The sequence below is a fragment of the Poromitra crassiceps genome (assembly GCF_964638095.1).
Source record: "Poromitra crassiceps genome assembly, chromosome: 14".
NCBI classification, from domain to species: Eukaryota; Metazoa; Chordata; class Actinopteri; order Beryciformes; family Melamphaidae; genus Poromitra; species Poromitra crassiceps.
In genome coordinates, this window is record NC_139633.1 from 9,596,029 (window position 1) to 9,601,744 (window position 5,716).

General features: G+C 42.0%; 1 protein-coding gene across 1 annotated transcript in view; it reads right to left on the minus strand.

The window, feature by feature from the left end:
* zswim8 (zinc finger, SWIM-type containing 8) overlaps positions 1 to 1,611 on the minus strand; it is a 55,506-nt gene extending 53,895 nt beyond the window's left edge. The window contains exon 1 of the mRNA XM_083650820.1: positions 1,304 to 1,611. The gene's annotated coding sequence lies outside the window, so the exon portion shown is untranslated. The remainder of the gene's footprint in view (positions 1 to 1,303) is intronic.
* Positions 1,612 to 5,716: the final 4,105 nt, after the last annotated feature.

The following is a 5,716-nucleotide window of genomic DNA, read 5'->3' on the forward strand; positions in this document are numbered from 1 at the left end:
TCATACAGTAGAAGACTAAATAAACCAGAAAATATTCACATTTAAGTAGCTGGAATGAGGATGTATTTTATTTGTCTTAAAAATCAGTCTAAACGATTAATCGATGATAAAAAATATTTGGCGAATAATTTTCTGTCGATCGACTAATGGATTAATGGACTAATCGTTGCAGCTGGACTTGAAGTTTCTTCAGACTAAAAACAAGAGGAAACAGGCAAAGACTGTCCACAACTGACATGCAGAATCTAAAGTCTCCAGACTGGGGGAGGGGAACACAGCTGAGAGGCTTAGCGCTGGGCCTCCTACATAGTAGAAACTAACAAGGCAGCGATTTTCTTTCGTCAGTCTATAGGAAAAAAGACAATACAGCACAATAACAAAGTGTCGTTAATCAACTTTAAGTTTTAAATGGGGCCGCCGCCTTTTATCTTTTCAACCGAGCCCCATGTCATTTAGGACGATATACTTGTCTGATACTGAATCCACTCCATGCTGCCTAGTTGTGGATCCCTTTACAGCCCGACTCCAGGTTGAACATAGGTTCCTCTGGTCTATTTCACTAAACCTACTGCTGCCTACTGCTCATGTCATGATAGACGAGGCAAACTCACCAGCTGAGTATGGCCAGTGTCAACAGATTGAAGAGTCTGCTGATGCAAAACTAAAATTACATTCCGTATTTAGCAATGTAATTACACAATATAGATAGTTTAGCAACAGCTAGAGGTAACAACTGGTTGGGTATCAATACAATTAAATTCATGAGAAGTCATAAAGTTGTTTTCCTTCATTCCGACGCCCTACTCGTTCCATCCAGTGAACTGGGCTAACGTACACACGTCTCCAGACAGCTAGACAATTTGTTATGCCCGTTATACAAAGCCTAAAATGTAATAATAAAACAATCTATTTGACAGCAAGATGATTTCGTCGATTTAATTCAAATAAATCCCTTGGTATCGGAAGTTACTATCTTGTCGGTTCGGCATTCAGCTTGCTAACGTTACTTTTACATGCTAGGGTATCGACATGCTAATGCAAATAGCAGACGTTAGCTGAAAAGCTAACAACGCTAATAACGGGTTACTATGCTGACACAAACAATGCAGCAACTGACACCCGTTGCTAACGTCGATGTCGATTGTCAAATCTAGTTTGAACCCACCGACAAGCTTATTCAATTCGGTCTGCCGTTGTCTTACGTTACCTCGGTCTACCTACTAGGTTAGCTAGCGAGCTAACCTCCAGCCGCTAGCTTGGCTTTGACTGCTGTTTGTTTACATTGACCGGTGATGCTACACACCTTTCAGGCTGGAAGGACTACATGCTTCTTTGCGTAAACTGTCTTCAAATTATGCACACTCTTTCTCGTCCAAATGATGAACGCCCGGTATGGTGATATCTCCACTCCAAAAAATGTCCCTTTCTTTATTTATCGAAGAGCCTCCTCTCAAAGCTGGCAGGTTCCTGATCAGCTCTGCAGCGGAAGTCCTGAATAGTCCGAGCGTTCTGTCTCGTCCTGGTGTGATGACACGGTAGGGTTGTCCTGTCGTCCTGTAGACTGAGCCTCTCCCCGACACACCGGGAGGGTTCCCCAAATAATATCCCCAATTCCTCTCCTTCGATCGTTCTCTATCGGTCAGTCTACCGGGGGAAAGATGGCTCTCCTCTCCACTCCTGCTGCTCCTCCTCCATCAGCTGATCGCAGCTTCCGGCTGCCTAATGTTGTAGAGGTAATCTGCATTCCAGACAACTCGGAGGTGAGAGTTTACCAGTTTAAAAGTCCCACCTCCGATCCTCAAAACATTCCAGCTGCACAACACTTTTGGGTGACGTCAGACAACCGATTCTCTGTGAAGTCGGGGTATAAGCCTTACAAGTAGTTTACAAGAATCCCGACTTTGAGTGGCGCTCCAGTGTACTTTTTCTAGTAGGAGGTCAGAAAATCCCAAGGTCCGAGTTGTCTGGACTGCAGCAGTGGTGGAAGAAGTAGCCTGCCTCTTTTACTGAAAGTACTGTAGAAATACTGAAGAATACTGTAGTGTAGAAATATTTTGTTACAAATAAAAGTCCTGCATCCAAGATTCACTTTAATACCCACTGTAAGTAATCAGATTACAAACAAGGATTTAGTACAAGTGCAGCATAGCAGTCACATCAAAGGAGAGAAGCAAAACATTCACACATCATATATATCAGATATAACCTATATAATAGGCTATATATCATATAATATTGTACCGATCCTGTGCCATTTTGGATAAATTGATAGTCAAAGTCTCAATTCTGACATTGAAAATGTTGTTTTTTCGATTTTCTAAGTAGGCTACTGTAAAATCACATAGCTTCATAGGCCCAGACCATGACTGACATATTTGTGTACACTACACCCCTGGGTATATACACTGTCATGAAATGGGCCATTTCCACTGTGCCATTTTGGATAAATTGATAGTCAAAGTCTCAATTCTGACATTGAAAATGTTGTTTTTTCGATTTTCTAAGTAGGCTACTGTAAAATCACATAGCTTCATAGGCCCAGACCATGACTGACATATTTGTGTACACTACACCCCTTGGTATACACTGTCATGAAATGGGCCATTTTCACTGTGCCATTTTGGATAAATTGATAGTCAAAGTCTCAATTCTGACATTGAAAATGTTGTTTTTTCTGGGTGGATAAAGCGAGTATGTTGGTCCTAGGGGATGGTTAACCAGCCTCGCCTGTGCCATTACAATATATAGGCCTACACTTGTGCACCAGAGGGGTTTTAGCTAAAACAATTAGAGGACAGAAAGTGTCCTCTAAAAAATCCAGAGTATGCACGATTCAAAGGTAAAAAAAAATCTTCATTCTCCTCCTCATCATAATAAGGACCAACATTTCATTCCTACTCAGAATTGTGACTTTTCTTTGCAATAACATTGCATTTGTCAACATTGTTCTTACCACTGATAATGGGTTTTGGAAAGGAGACTTCTTTCGTTTGGGACACACCATTTAGTGATGTAACTCTGATCATGCACATGCTATATTTACACGTGATATTGCTGGATTCAGCAAAACTACACCTTTCCAACAAGCCCACACTGTTGTTTCTAACAATCCATAGCAGTGTTACTACAAAGTAGATGGGTACATTCATCTTTTTTTTTTTTTACATTTCTGCTTATTTTAGGTATTAGATTAGATTAGATTATTTAATGACCACACAGCCAGGCTGGTGGAATTTGTTTTCAGTACAGTTCATACATAAGCCATGGTCCAACATTGAACATCATTAAGCAACAGATAAATACAGAAAAAAACACAATTACACTACATATTACAGTCATAGCAGCAGAGATATGGGGGAGTGTTATAGACTAGAGAGTTCAGTGTCCTTATGGCAGTGGGGAAGAAACTGTTTTTAAAGCAGGTTGTCTTGGTGGGCAGAGACCTGTAGCACCTCCCAGAAGACAACAGCTGGAAGATGTGGTGTGCTGGGTGAGTGAGGTCAGAAAATATTTTTTAGCTCTATTTATTGTCCTTTGGCGGTGGAGTGATTCAAGTGACGGAAGGGGGGGGTGGATTATTTTAGAGGATTTATTGATTATGATATGTAGGTCTATATTTCCTACATGCATAGGTGGATTATGACATGACCCCTGGGCCTGCATGCATAAAGGGCCCGCCTCACAGCGCACATACACACAATTAAGGCCAGAATAACATACACTCACCTCAGAGCCGTAGCCTATAATAGAAGAGTTCTGACATCTCCATTCAATGGACCAGTTTTTTTCCAGGAAGTAGAAAAAAGGCAGCACTGTCGAGTTGCAGCAAAATAGACAGTTTGTGTTGTACTCTGAAAGGGTTTTTCATCCCTTGAATCAAATTTTACAATATCAGCTTTATTTTAGGATGCAAAAGTAGCGCAAGGCCCATTCCTGGCTGTTCATTGGCTAATGAGTCTTGCATTTTGGCCGCTGACGCCACTCTCTTACTAGAGGACACTAACTCACCTGCATCTCAACAGGACTTACAGCACAGACACCTGAACACTCAAAGCCAACAGCACAATAACAAGAAATAAACTTGTACCTAACACAGGATTTACAGTGCAGGTACACTCAATTAAAGCCAAAAGCACAATAACCAGAGGGTTATTAGTAGTACAATTATTAGATTATTAGAAAGTGTTAATTTTTTTAAATCAGTAGTAAGGCACTAGTGAGAAATACACCAATGAGTGAAAAGTGTGTGACCACATGCATTGCTCTCCCCAGGAGGTAGTCTCCCCTACATAAAGCAATCTTATTTAACCATTCGACTTTCTGTGTAATGCCTTGTCACTACTGTATAGACAAGTTTCCCAGCGCTGCCCTAGGGCGGCGCCATAGCAGCCTTTCGTGTCCCCGGCTTCCGTTTAAGTCCACATTGCGTCCACAGCAGCGAGCACATCAGAAGGCAGCAGCCGAAATATCCAAACTTTTTTACAACGATCGATAAAATCAGCTACACTAAGGTTAGCAGACGTTATTAACAATGGGTTATTCTGGAACACATTGTGCAGTGCGTGGTTGTCACAATACACAGAAACAAGGTGACCATTAAGACACAGTCAGACACAGTTTCTGGCTTGATTTGTCTTACTGCCTGCTTGTATGCCAGAGTGAGGCCTAGCCAACTGAAAATACGATATGGAGACTCCTGAGACTGAGTGTGTGTGTCCATCTGCTATCTATGCGCACAGGCAGGCAGTGTGTGTCATATCGTGACGATGATGAGAAGCAGATAGAGGAAGGAGAAGAGACCCCAAAGTGTCACAGCTCATTTAACAAACAATCTCCTTTCTTTGTTACTTCTTCTCATCCACCCTTCCTCTTTTTAAATTCAACTCTTCTGCTTGAAACTCTCCCCCGTCCGTTCAGACTTGCCTTTGCTACGTCCTCTCCTTCCTTCCTCCTCTCACCTTTTCTTTTGCACCACAGGTTTCAAACATGTATTAAACATGGGTAATTTACAACAGGGCGATGTGGGAATTTAGGACTTTAATCATGAGAGATAACGAGGAAAAGAGTGGAAGAGAGATACAAAGTATGGAGACAAGATCGGTGGCTTTTTATCCTTATCTAGACTTGGACAACTATTTTGAATACGATATCATGGTGTCAGGGATCGGTTCGTCCCAGGCCTGGGCAAGTGACGCGGTGGCCCTGTGAAGTGGGTGTTATGGGCCCCCGTTCTTGGGCCGCTGGGCCTGGTAGACCCGTTCGATAATACATCCCTGCCTACATTCACACATATTCACACCCAGTTTTTTTCTATAGGTTAAGCAACTTTCTGACTGCTAGCATGTCAAGTTTGAAAGCTCTCAGAGCTTGTATTATTACTCTACATGTGTTTATAATGTCTCAACTCCCATACGGACAGGCTATATTAGCTTCTTCTGTTAGGGATGGAAGTGTAAATTAAATTAATTTAATGAAAATACAAATATTGAAATCTTGGGGGGAATTTTTGCCCCTCAATCACAGATTTTAGGGGCATTCGGAGATTTCTTGGGGCACATTTGCCCTTGCACTCCTCCCCTGAATTTCCTACACTGCCCCTAGTTTAAACACACCACAAAGGTCCAGCCATATAAGTTTTGACATAGTCTTGGGTCATGGGTTGCTTTTCCTCCTGTCCTCCGACTCCTCCCCAATTTTTTGAGTCACCAGCCACCAC